This window comes from Ailuropoda melanoleuca, chromosome 4, assembly GCF_002007445.2.
Source record: "Ailuropoda melanoleuca isolate Jingjing chromosome 4, ASM200744v2, whole genome shotgun sequence".
Taxonomy (NCBI): domain Eukaryota; kingdom Metazoa; phylum Chordata; class Mammalia; order Carnivora; family Ursidae; genus Ailuropoda; species Ailuropoda melanoleuca.
The window spans coordinates 25,833,449-25,847,268 of NC_048221.1; the positions used below are offsets into that span (position 1 = coordinate 25,833,449).

The 13,820-nt window shown below is 51.1% G+C and overlaps 1 protein-coding gene across 1 annotated transcript in view; it reads right to left on the minus strand.

The window, feature by feature from the left end:
- Window positions 1-5,773, minus strand: part of FAM3D (FAM3 metabolism regulating signaling molecule D) — a 38,458-nt gene extending 32,685 nt beyond the window's left edge. The window contains exon 1 of the mRNA XM_034658558.1: window positions 5,553-5,773. The gene's annotated coding sequence lies outside the window, so the exon portion shown is untranslated. The remainder of the gene's footprint in view (window positions 1-5,552) is intronic.
- Window positions 5,774-13,820: the final 8,047 nt, after the last annotated feature.

Here is a 13,820-nt window from a genome sequence, read left to right on the forward strand (position 1 = left end):
TGCTTCATGGTCAGCCTAATTTGGGGGCCAGCTTCCTCTCGAGGCTGTGGCTCCTGAGGGCCTTCTTCATGCCTGTCCCTGAGGCTGGCACCAAGGCACATAGGAGGTGTGCAGTAAGTGCCATTAGAGGGAAGTGAGTGGCTTTCTGTTTGGGAAAGAAACTAAGGGAGAAAAGACCCAAACACACCACGGGCGCTCCGTCCATCTAAGTGGTTTCTTCCTTCACCCCATGCCCCGCAGCGTTCTCCGAAGTGAACTGTGTCCAGAGGACAGGCTCGGACTTTAGAATCTAAGTAGCCTCTTCTGGCTAAATGCAAGCTCAGGCCATTTTTCTCATCATCCCTGGAAATTCTGTGGACTAAATGTTGTCCCCAAAGGCAGGGGGCGTGCTGTCTGCTCTTCCGTGGGCTTCTTTCTGAACGCCCACCCCCATGCAGGCAGATTTCCTCGCAAGGGGTGAATCCTGCCTGCACTGGGGTGGGAGGTGGAAGCTGCAGAGGGGCCACAGGGCCTGAAGGAGACCCTTGGCATGTAAAGGAGATGGGGGTAGAGGGACAGGACAGAATGAAAAAGCAGGGACACTAAAAGACTGAGAGTGACAGATACACTGACAGACACACACAGGCACTAGCACGTGGGCACCCGTGTGTGCACGCACGCACACGTGCACGCACACTTGGGAGTCAGGTGCTGCTAAGAGTCCCGCCCGGGACCAGGGGACATGTGTGGTCCTGCCCAGACCTGGCTGCCGCTGGCCCTGAGTTTCCAGTCGTCCCTGAAGGCCATCCTGAATCCTGACCACGAGGCCCAGGCCCGTGTGCCGCAAGCAGAGGAACCAGAGGCCGCCTTTCCTTCTCTAAATGGTCCTTCTTGTAAACCCCCGGTATTTATAGGCCGTTATTGATCATGTCACCAATACAGACAGATAGAAATGGCAAATAAATCTGTAAACAATAAGGCCGGTGGCTCGAACAATTTGTGCCAGTGACGTTTATTTCAGAAGGAAATAAACCCATTATCTCCATTATGCCCTGTTTGAATTTCATTTGTGGTTTGAATGGTTTTCTCCAGCTCTGGCCAGTGGTAGAATTACTGGGCGTGCGAGGCCACGTAGTAGGAGGTGCAAGAAGGTGTGGTTTCTTACTCCCCAAGCTCCTGGGATGTTTCCCAGAATAAGACAAAAATCCCACACGTACCAGCTGCTGCTCTGAGGCTCCCTTATGTTAACTACTCTAATCGTCAGCAGCTTAATGAGGAATTTGAAGAAACTGAGGCACAGAGTGTCGGGTCACAGCTGGTGAAAGGTAGAGGAAGAAAAGGATCCCAGAGAGGAGCCCAGGAGCCCACATTCTTAACCACGGCAGCCGACTCCTCTAGACTAGGGCTCGGCAGTTTTCTGCCAAGGACCAGGGAAATATTTTGGGTTTTCTGGGCCGTATGTTCTCAGTCACAGCTAGTCAACTGTGCCATCCACGTGGGAAAGCAGGAGTAGCGGTATGTAAATGAATGAATGTGGCTATGTTCTAATAAAACTTTATTTATAAAAACGGGTGGCTCTGAATTTGGCCCTAGGCCTTAGTTTGTCCAACCCCGATTTGGGTGTTGCCCCTCTCAGCCGAAGGCGGACATGAGCCCTGGTGCTCACTTTCCTGACCTTCAGTGCCTGGGTTTGGCTCAGCCATTGGTGGTGGAGAAGGAAGCCTTCTGTAGAGGATAAGAGAGCGTTCCTGTCATTCTGTCCCTCCTTTCCACCCAGCAGCCAGTGTGCTCCTCAGGGACGGATCCACCAGCCCCTTGCTCGCTTAGCAGGGCTCAGTTGCCTGTCCTTGCACTTCGCTCCAAATTCCCCTGACTGGATTATCATTCGAAGGTGCCTTGCTCAGTGCCCGGCACTCAGGGGGAACCCAGGCAATGGCAGCTGTAGCCATATTCGCCCCTTCAGGTTTGCAGAGGCCTCATCTGGACCCTGGGATTTTGAGTCTATATAATATGGTGCTTGAGGGGGGCTTTGGAGCCCCATCTGTGTTCTGTCATGGGGCTGTGGACACAGTCCTCTCAGCTTTGGTTTCCTTATCTGTATGTGGCCAGCACAACCCTTAATTTAGTAAAAATTAAATTCGAGAGTACACCCCACGCATAATACCTGCTATGGAGGACATGCTCTGTAAGCGACAGTGGTTAAGCAAGTAGGCCCCCTCGTGCTCTGCTTGGGGATGCCCCTGGGCCCTCCCCCCTACCTCCCGAGGAGGCAGAAATCCCTCCAGAATGAGAGAAAAGTATGCTGTGGATCGGGAATGGGTCCCTCCAGGCCCTGACAGAGCAGCAGGAGAAAGGAGCAGGTATCCGGCCAAACATGCAGGCCTTTCCCCTCCCCCCCGGGATGGGGTAATCTCAGGTTGCTGAGAGTCTGGCTGTGTGTCATCAGAGAGCTCTACTGTATCAGGATGGGACTGCCTGGAGCTTCTGGGTTCATCCCCTGAGCCATGGCCTGCGGTTGGCCTATCTGAATCACTTCAGCAGGTCAAGCATGACGAAATTCCCCTCAGACCCAGCGGGCAATTCTATTCCTTTCCATCAGAGAGAGCTGGGTCTTGGCCTCTTTGATTAACAAGATGGCGGCCTCCACAGTGACATCAGTGGGGTTTTGGAAAGGTTTTAGGAGATAAATCTTCCCCAGGGACATGTGGGATCCAGATATCTCTGAAGGAAAAATCATCTTAATAATAATCATAGTGATGATTCTAATAAGTCTTCATACTGTTTGTTGGCCAGTTTTGAGCCCCATGTCCTTCCACTTAATCTTCCCAACAGTACTGTGAGGCAGATTCTTTTATTGACTTCATGTTACTGGCAGCAGCTTAAAGAGATTAAGTGATTTGCCCAAGGTCACACAAGTGGAGTGGTGGATGCAATATTGCCATCCATTACTTTAGTAACTGTGATTAAATGAAGCAGGGAGGCTTGGTGCCAGACTGTGGTGGACACCCACTGCTTGGGTCATCTTTCCAGCACCCAGTCCCCGTTTCTCTGGTGCTCACCCTGGTTTTGCTTCAGGCATCATATTGCCTTCCTCTGCTCCCTGTCATGCAATTGGCTAGGGATGGCCCCATTCCTGGTTCCAAGTGTGGGCATGTGGCCCAGGCCTAACTCCATTTCTTGGTTACAGAGATGGGTGTGCTGAGAGGATCACAGCCCTCCCAGGGCTCTTGGTGGACTTGCCAGGGAAGAGGATCTGCCTTTCCGCTGGGGTTGCTGGCTTGAGATGACTTAGAACTGCAGACGTTGTTGCCTGTCTGTCACTGTGGGGAGACCTTGCCTGAGAATGAAGCAACATGAAGGAAAGGATCCCAGAGATGGAGTCAGAGTCCTGGAGATGTCATCGAACCCCTAGATCCAGCTTTGCCTGCCAGTGGATCACTGGCCTTTTCCATTATGTGAGCCGACAGAGGTCCTTTATTTGTAGGGCTGGTTTGAATTTTTTTTTCTTTTTTTGTCACTTGCAGCCAGAAGAGTACCACCTGATACACAAGAATTTCCCCATTTTCAGTCACATTTACATCCACAGACAGGTGAGGTAACTTGCCCCAGGTAACACAGCAAGAAAAAGGCAGAGCTAGGATTCAAATTCCAAAGGTGGTTTGCTTTCCACGACTTGTATGTCTTTGTCTCCTGAGGCGATGTCTTTGGGGAGCAGACCTTGGTATTCCCACCTCTGTCTCCTGGGGCCTCCCAAAGCAAACGATTGGTAGCAACTGTAAGAAGTGTCTGCCTCCTCCACAGGGCCTATGCTGCGGGACTCCATGTGAGCCCGGAGCTGTCACCCCAACGTGGGCTGGGGCTGTGCCAGGCCTGCCCAGCAGTGGTAGACAGGCTGCTCTCGTACGAGGAGGAAATGCCCAGCCCAAGCACACGTTGGCAAACCATGGCTTTCAGCAGCCCGCACTCCAGGAAATAACCCTCGGCTTTTCAGGCTTCCAAATTCCTATGGGCATGCAGCGGCAGGGCTGTGAACGTGGAGTGAGCTCAGAGAGGGGTGTAAATGGTGACCGTAAGACAGAACCCCAGTGGCAGCCGCCCCTCCTCACAGGAGACCTGCCCGTCTAATATTGGTGGGCCTGGCGTGGCATCAGGTAGGCCGTGGCCTGCCTGAACAGGGAGCTGGCAGATGCACGGGGGCAGACAGACAGACAGACCACAGCAAACACCAGGTAGAGCCAACTCCTTCCCACAACTTGCTTGCCTGGGGGGGTGTGAGCACCTTGCTGTCCTCATCTCCCATTGCCAGCTCCTGCCCTTTCTCCCTGCAGGACTGCCCCCCCTTCCTCCCTCTCCCCCTTTGCTTAGAGTCTGCAGTGTGCCAAATGCTCACCTCCCCTGCCCTCCTCCTCCCACCAGCATTCCTCCGCAGTTTAATCTCCAAGAAGTCTGTCCTGACTCCTACCTCCTTTATGGTGCATGTCCCAAGTGTTCTGAGATGACTACCTGTGCAAATTGTTTTTTACCTGATGGCTAGAGCCATACCTTTTTTTTTTTTTAAGATTTTATTTATGAGAGAAAGAGAAAGAGTGGGGGGTGGGAGGAGGAGCAGAGGGAGAGGGACAAACAGAGTCCTAGCTGAGGTTCTCAGGACCCTGAGATCATGACCTGAACTGAAACCAAGTCAGACACTTAACCAACTGAGCCGCCCAGGCACCCGCATATCTGTTGTTTTTTTTTTTTTTTTAAATCCTGTCTTGTTAATCATTGTATCCTTGTTTAATTGGCATGCAGGAAGTGTTCAGTTGATGCTTACTGAATGAATCATCTGGAAGGGTAGGCTTGCACCCGCTCTCTTCCAGCCACGGACTCTGAATGGACTGCACTAGGGAGGCAGGGCTGCCTCGAGTCGGGGAGCATAAATTTTGCAGCCACGTTGCTCAGGCGAGTTATTTAATCTCTCTCTGCCTTCCTGCCCCATCTGCAAAGTGGGAGTGATAATGGTGCCTACCTCCTAGAGCTGGTATGAAGATTCAATGTGTTACTACGTAGAGAGCATTTAGCCCAGAGCCTGGCACATCACAGATGCGACTTCATGTGTTTTGTGATGGCTGTCCTAGATGCCTAGACAGAGCGCCACGGCCATCAGCAGGGGGTAGCCAGACTTTCACTCCCGTCTTACAGATCAGAAAACTGAGGTTTAGTGAAGGGCAGGGACTCCCTCGAAATCACACGGCTAGAAAATCTCTCGAGACCACGCACCTTTGTTGTGACTTTTCAGATCATTATATTCAGGGAAAAATGAGATTTGGGGCCTTTTTCATTCATTCTTTAAATATTGCTGTGGCTCCTGGTTGATCAACTGTGTTTTCTCAATGAAGAGATGAACGAGTGAGTGAATACCAAGGGGCCCCTGTGGTGGAGGAAAAAAGCCTGCCAAGGCGGGGGATCGGATCTCTGGCTTGCCTGTCCCGTTCCTTCGCTCTTTCATCTTCCACCCACCCCAATTCTATTTTCCCTTCTCTCAGTAATGTGGACCCAGAAGTACAGCTCTTTCCGTGCTGGCGGAAACATACCTGAGGGCTCAAGGCTCCCACTTCCCTGCTTCGGTGGAGGAGGCCAGATGTTCCTGCTGGTGCTTTGGGTCCCTGACCTAGCCAGCCACCCCCCGGACCAGCTGCCGAGAGAGGCCAGCCTGCTGGTTCTTGGAGGGGCTGGGGCCTCCCAGGTGGGTTCTCTAGCTGCAGCAGGCCCAGAGGCAGGGACGAAGTGGCTCGTGGGCACCTCGAACGGGCCAGCTCCTCCTGGTTCCGCCCTGGCTCTGCCCTCCTGCAGAGAAGCCTGCTATAAACTCTCCCTGCCCTGTTAAACAGTCTTCCCAGGAAGGAGGAAATTCATTCAAAGGAGGAAATGAGTTCAAAGTCTTGTCTGGCTGAAGAGCCCCTTGGGGCCCTGGCTTAGGCGTGGGCTGTGAGTGTCTCTTCCCCACTGAGCTCCCCTAGCCTTGGCAGAGGAAGTTCGGGTGGGAATTTGAACAGTTTAACCAGGATTGAAATATCACGATCTGCTGCCAGAGAAAGGGAAACGACACACAAGAAGACACCACCCCCCACACAAACCAACCCCTGCTGCCTCCCTTCCCCGGCCCTGGGGGTGAAGGGGGGACAATCGAGTGAGTGAGTGAGGTATGTCACCTGCTTGGAGGTGCCAGGCGGGGTGGCTGCTGCTGGAGGAAGCAGGCAGGTGAGCATGGGGAGGAGACACACACCGTGGGGGGGGGGGTAGAGGCAGCTAAAGACAGCGAGCCCGCATGAAGGAGGAGAGGCCCCCTTGACCCAGCACAGGAAGTGGCCTGGGTCAAAGATTCTGGATACGGTTTGGGGCACAAGTTAGAAGTTGAAGCCAGAGAGAGAAGGAGGGAGGCGAACAGAGAAGAGCCAGGAGATGGTAGGATTTTAGCACAGCAGCAAATGTATAGTGTTGACTGCCTCTCTCTCTCCCTAGGACTCAGTGTTCCCCACTCTGCATCCAGCACCCCTGAGCTTTGCTACTACTCATGCTTCTCATTCCTGAGAACTCTCCCCCTTAGGGTGAGTCCTTTCCCGGAAGGCACTGTGTTCCACATAGGCTCCTGGGGGGGGAGTCTTCCTCTTTGCTGGCAGAGGGTGCTGCTGGAGTTGGTGATTTCCATGCTGAACTGCTTCTGAAATGATTGCCGCACCTTTGTAATGACCATCCCAGCACACGAGGTCAGACAGCGGTCGGGAGAGCAAGACGAGCGCCCAGGAGCTGGCACGAGGGAAGAGCAGCCACTGCTGTCCATGAGGCGGCCCCGGGCCTGCTGCTCTGGCGCCCCGCGGGTTCCCAGGAAGCAAAGAGGGGGTGCACGTCCCTGCATCCTGACTGGTTTTAGGCCTGGCCTCCGGTCTGCTCCTTCCTCCTTCCTACCCCTCTTCCCAGCCTGGACAGCTCCGCCCATGGCTGGTGTGTTTTCATCCTTCAGGCCTGACCTTGGTATCAAGGTGGTCTGCCTTGCTTCCCAAAGTGGACAAGTGAGTCATGGAATTAAAACTGCGGTAAGTTCTGTGAAGGAACGTGAAGAGGCTTTATACAGCGCACGTTTACCATCTTATAGTTCTGAGGGTCACAAGGCTGACGGGTCTCCCTGGGTTAAGACCCAGGTGTAGGTAGGACTGTGCTCCTTTCTGGAGGCTCCAGAGAAAATTCATTTCCTTGCATTTCCAGGTTCTGGAGCCTGCCTGCTTCCCCTGGCTCATGACCCCTTCCTCCGTCTTTTTTCTTTTTTTTTTTTTTAAAGGTTTTATTTATTTATTTATTTGACAGGGAGCGAGCACTCATGCACAAGCAGGGGGAGCAGCAGGCAGAGCAGGCAGGGGGAGAAGCAGACTCCCCGCTGAGCCGGGAGCCCGACACAGGGCTTGATCCCAGGGCCCTGGAATCAGGACCTGAGCCAAAGGCAGACGCTTCACGGACTGAGCCGCCCAGGTGCCCCTCTTCCTCCATCTTCAAAGCCAGCAGTGTCGCATCAGTGGTCCTTATTGGGTCCCTCCCATCTTCTTCTCTCCCTCTGCTTCCCTCTTCCACTCTTAAGGATCCGTGGACATTGGGCCCACCCAGATTCTCCAGGATACTCTCCATGTCTCAAGATCTCCTGGTTAGCAATCCTAATTCCATCTGCAACTTTAGTTCCCTTCTCTGTGTAACTAATGGCACGCGTTGGCGGGGCTCTGGGTTTGAGGACGTGGGCATCTTCAAAGGCTGTTATTCTGCTAACATCGGGGGCAATCCTCTTTCAGTTTCTTTGTAGCACTTATGACAGCCTGAAAAGACATTTCTTGAATATTTGTTCACTTGTCACTGGTCTTGCTTTACTGGAAAGTGAATCCCATGAGGGCAGGGGCCTTGTTTGTTCTGCTCACTAGAACAATGCCTGGTGACCAGCACATGCTCAGTGAAGGTTTGCTGAATGAACGAATGAGTGCTAGCTCATTTCTGCATTGGGGGGGGGGTCAATAGGGAAGCCCCGGTCCAGGGCCCAGAAGCTGTGACCCCCCCTACTCTACTCAGAGCAGTTGTGTGACCCTTGGCTTTTCCACCCCCACTCTGGGTCGCAGGCATCCTTGCAATAGCCCTGGGAGGAAGAGAAGACCCAGAACGGTCTCCCCAAGGGCTTCAGGTCTTGGAAAAGTTAATAACGATCATGAAATCATTGCTTCATTTTCCTTCCAATGGCAAAGCCCTCACTGAAGCAACAGCCTAAGCAGGCCTCCCAGGGGACATTCTCTCCAGTGTTCACTCAGAGAGGAACCAGCCGGGTCTCAGCACTGAGACTGGCTCCTGTGTGCCCCGGGGGGGGGCTCCCCTGCTGCTCAGTCCATGGAGCAGGTGCCGAGCATGGGCCCTGGCGCGTGCAGGCCTGACTCTGCTGCTGACCTGCTCGCTGACCTTGGCAAGTGCCCTCCCATTTTCAAGCCTTGGTTTCCTCTTCTACAAAGTGGGATAGATAGTTCTACAAACTACCCCTGTGTCACGGGGTAGTTATGAGAATTTGTTCGAAGGGCCTGGCCCATAGTAGATGCTCAGCAAACTCTGTGATTATAAGTACTTCTTATTAGCGTAGTATCGTCTGTGAGTTTGACTTTTCCTGGGGAAAGGGCCGGGATGCCTTCTCTCTCTCTCAGAAGACGACACTGCAGGAGTGGGGGGCAGTGTTAAGTCTGGATTCAGGGTTTGGCAACAGGTCTTAAAAGTGCCATTACTGGTGTGTGACGGTTGATTCATTTCCCTGGGGAGTGCCGAAGGCTGACCCAGTGACCAGGAGGGAATGGTCACCATCCCTCCCATTGCTGACGGGTTCAGGGCACTGGCTCAGCTGCCAGCCAGCGGCAAGTCCTCAGGGGAGCAACTGCAACTCAATTGCTTATTTTTTTAAATTAGTTATAAAAATAATACAGTCCTGCCATGGAAATTTTGGAAAACACCGAACAGTACAAAGGAAAAAATATCAGGCAAGTATAACCTGTGGTGGGAATGATGTTAATATTTTGGCCTATTTCCTCCCCCTGATTGTTGAATGGAACTCTTCCTGCGCTTCCGGGTCTGGACCCTTCTCTTTCACCTGCGTCAGAGCCGAGGCGTTTCCCACGTCGTTGGAAACTCGGGGATTGATTTCTTAATGATCGCACACTATTGCCTGTTACAAAGCACCACCTCCATTTACCCTCCTCAACAGCCAGGTGTTTGATGATTCCTGTGGGGGGGGGCTGTGGGTGTGGGTGTGGTTATAAGTACACTGCAATACATTTTTACAGACATATATACAGAGGCAGGGTTTCAAAACCATGGGGAAAAGAGCTGTTCAAATAGAAGGCAAGGTTCTGAGCACTGCCTCTTTAAGCAGTCTAAGGTGTGTGTGTGTTCCCAAAAAGTAGGGGGATTAGGGGCGCCTGGGTGGCTCAGTCAGTTGGGTGTCTGCCTTCAGCTCAGGTCATGGTCTCAGGGTCCTGGGATCAAGCCCTGTGTCAGACTCCCTGCTTAGTGGGGAGTCTGCTTCTCCCTCTCCCCCTGCTCATGCTCACGCGCGCGCTCTCTCTCTCTCAAATTCATACATACATACATACATAAATAGAATCTTAAAAAAAATATAGGCATTAGATGAGTTTGGCTCTAAGGATAATAGCCAAAGAATCAGCATTTTCGGACCATTTGCTATCTGCGTGGAACTCCATTAAATAAGGTACATGCATAATCAGAATTCATCCTAATACAGCACTCCAAGGGAAGTACTATTTTTACCTACAACTTACAATTGAGGAAACTGAGGCATAGAGGATTTAAATAATTTGCCCCTGATGACACAGCTCACAAGTGGGAAATTGGGAAGGGACACACACCACCCACTTACCTGGATCTCTGAGAGCCGCAGGGTCACCAGCTGGGACCTTCTCAGGGGCTCCAGAACACTCAGGGTCCCCCAACAGTACCTGAAATAAGGCACTTTTAAAAAAATCGAGCATAGCCCTCTGTTCCTGGCAGGCAGAGAAACTAATCTGAAGATCATTTCCCCAGAGCTGGGGAAGCATTCTGAATTAGAATGCTTCGCTCAGAGAGAAAAGCCCAGAGGAGCAGAACCCACCCCCACCCCTCCTCACGTCTGAGATAAAGCAGCTGAGCTGCCTCGCTGTGTATCTAAGTGTGGGCGCCCGAAAGCGTGAGTGTGTCTGCTTCTTGGGTACCCATCAGCATGTGTGCGTGCACGCACAGGGGTTCACAGGTGTGTGTGTGTGTTTGTGTAGGCTGTATTCAACTGGCTGGGTGTGCAAAGACAAAAGAGGTGCTTTACGAAGGAAATCAATGTTTAGTGCACGGATCTTTCGAGTTCTAATCCTTGAGAAGAAACCGGACCAGGACCTCGGCAGGGATTTCTGTGCGCTCCCTTCGGCAGATCTCCCCAGCGTTTTTCGCAGCACCCACGGGCCTTGATAACAAAAGGAAGCAGGTGTGTGTTGAAGCCGGGGGAAAGGCACCAACATTACTAGGCCCAGGGGTCCCACCAGGAACAACGAATAATTTACGTTTTCCTAGCCCTTGTTAATTGACCAAATCCAATGCGGCCACGTGTGCCTTGTGCCTTGATCTGCTATGAAATAAAATCAGTGCCCTGGCATGAGAGGCGCAGCGAAGGACAGAATGCTAATAGCGTTAGAGATTCTGTTTGCAAGCATTAATAATTCATCCCTCCGTTCGTTTCTTTCCCTGGTGCCGCTGTTCCTTTGAACAACAGCAACAACGGACCGTGGGAATGGAAGTCTTTCTGTCCATGCCAGAACTGGTGCAAGGGGGCTGGCACAGAAGCTCTTGGGCTCAGAGGCCTGGTCCGCAGGCAGCCCGGCCACACTGTGCCCTGAGTGGGTCACTCTGCGTGGGGGAGGGGGAGGGCAGCGGGGTCAGGTTAGAAGACTGATATGGCTCTCACAGAGCTAAACTCACCGTGTCACACAGCTGCATCCTTTTCTGGACGCTCCGGGGGAATTTGCTTTGTTCGCTTCTCTGATTTCTAGAGGCTACTTTTTTGGCTTGTGGCCCCTTCCTCCATCTTCACATTATCTTTCTCTGACTCCCTCCTTTGCTCCCTCACCCCGTTCCACTTTCGAGGACCCTTGTGATTACACTGGGCCCACCTGGATCATCCAGGATAATTTCCCTATTTTAAGGTCAGCTGATGAGCAATCTTAATACCATCTGCAGCCTCAATCCCTCTTTGCTACATAACCTAACGTATTCATAGTAGCTGAGGTGGGAAAATCACTTCAAATGTTTTAGGAATTAGAAATGTAATGCTGACTCATGGTAAAATATTCAGAGCAGTGCAGAGGTAATAAAATAACCATTTAAAGGCCCACTTTTACCTACTTTCCAAGATGGATCTACTGTTCACAATTTCTAAGTATCCTTCTAGAATATTCTACACACATACAAGCATATATATGTGTGTGTCTTCTTTGTTCTCTCTTTTTCTTTCCATTTCTCTATTACTCCTCTTTTTTACCTGCTATCCAGGCAGCCATCCGTCAATCCACTCATCCATTCAGCTGGTATGAATTTTACTCTACACCACAGGTATAAGAAATGTCATATTTCTTTATTTTTCTAAATCAAGTTAAATCTCACTCCAAACCACTTGTCAGGGTGGCGAGAACTTCAGTATTGACCATAATTCAACTTCAGTACCAGCCATAATTCTGGAGCTCCCTTCATCTTTCCTGGTTGCCACAAAATGGAGGTGGGGAGGGGTTTCGTGATGTTGCAAAAACAGCATCTGGTCTCTCCTTTTCTTTCCACGTGGTCACAGATTTCTAAACTGTATTCTATGAAGGATTTCAATTAAATGCTGTGAAGACATGGACACATATAGATGAAAGGCTGCAAGAAATGCAGCAAAGTACTAACAACGTCTCTCACAAATGAGATTATGGCAATTTTAATTTTCTTCTTGACACAACTCTTTCTTTTCCCCTACATTTTCTACACCTAGTAGATATCACTTTATAATCATCACAATAAAGTTCATGATCAATACTCTGTGTCCCTCTCCATTGGCCTTTCATTTCAGCTGAGTGCCCCACTCCCCAAGACCGTGGAATCCTCATTGGGTGGCTCCTCCTTGGGTGAAGTTCTTAGGTGGAGTTCTCCTTGGGCGGTGTCTTCCTTGGCTGGAGTCCTCCTTGGGTGGGGGCACAGGTTTAAAAATAAAGCAGATAAATCCTTGCAATGCAAATTGGAGGCTGCCCTGCTTTTTTATGCTGTGGGGAGGGCTCAGGTGGAGCAAGGGGCTTGATGGTCTGGGGAGGAAGAAGCTGGCCTTTATGGCCACCTCATCACTCTTTTATTGGGGCTCGCAGCTATTGTCCTTTCATCCCAGATGGGAGGGCTCACCGTTCCCAGCTTCCAGGCAGCCATGCTGGCTCAAACCTGTCCTTCTGCTATGGGGTCTGTCTTCTCCAGTGACTGTGGAGGAAGCAGAAGTCCAGGGCACCACGGAGTGGGGTGGGTGAGCTGGAGCTTCCCTCCCAGGGGCTGGGCTCTGAGGGGGTGGGCCAGTCAGGATGTGGGCTGGTGGGTCTTCTCTCAGGGCCAGCCTGGGGGAAAGCAAGACCCTGAGCACATTTGGGAATTTCTTCATTCTGATTGTCTCCAGGCACCTTTGGAATGGGGAAGGGAAGGTGACGTGATTACCCGTTGTGGCATTCATGCATTCAGCCATTCACCCATAAATACTCAATGAGTACCTTCTCTGAGTTAGACACCAGGCTGGAACCCCTGAGCACAATGAAAAGCAAAAATAGATCTGCTTCCTGACGCAGTCTGGTGTGGATGCCAAAAGAGGGGCTCGGTCATTTGTTTCTTACTGTCTTTCTTGTTCTTTGCTGTAATTCTCACCCCTAGAATGTAGTAGGAACTCAATAAAAATTTGTGAAAACAATGAAAAATTTATGTCTTGTCGGAGAAAACAATCTAACAGCAAAAAAAAAAAAAAAATCTGAAAGCCAAATGAAATGGAAGAATCCCCCCACCCCAGTTCTTACAGATGCTTCATCATCTTTGTCATCATGGATGTGGATGAGGCCTTATGTTCCCTGTGCTTTCCTGTTCTGCTCATGTATTGTCTTCAATGGCTGGGAAAGATCCAGCCTCTCCCATCACTGTAAAGTGCATGTGGTCCATTTACCTGGGTTCAAATCCTGGCTCCAGCACTGACTGGCAGTGCAAGTGTGCTTGGACAAGTCACTTCCTCTCTCTGAGCACCAGTCTCCTTCTCTGTAAAATGAAGTTGATAAGATAGGTGTCCTCATTGGGTTGTCATGAGGATTAAATGAGATGATGCAGGTAAAACTCACATTGGAGCCTGGCTCAAAGCAGGATGCTTCCTCCCTGTCAACTGATGTCTTTCTTTGTAATCCTTGACTCCATTGTCCTTCTTCTTTGCAGGAGGTCCTGATGGCTGCTGAGGACTTGCTTTATGACCCCATCTCCCAGGCCACAAAGAGATCTGGAATCGGGACTCAGACAGGGAGCAGCAAAGGGAATCCCTTGGTTGACAGCTTTCTAAATGTCTTGTTCTTTATTGAGCCAGAAGGAGTCACAACGTTGGGCCAGTCTGTGTCCCGGCCAGGGAGAGGGTGATGTGGGGAGTTGGTGTCTCACCTGAGTCTTTGAACCACACTCTCCCCAACGTAGTTGAGAGTAGTGACCTGGGTCAAAAAATTATCCTCATAACCTTTCAGTTAGAGAAAGAAATCAGTCCCTGCTATTGCCTCACATCT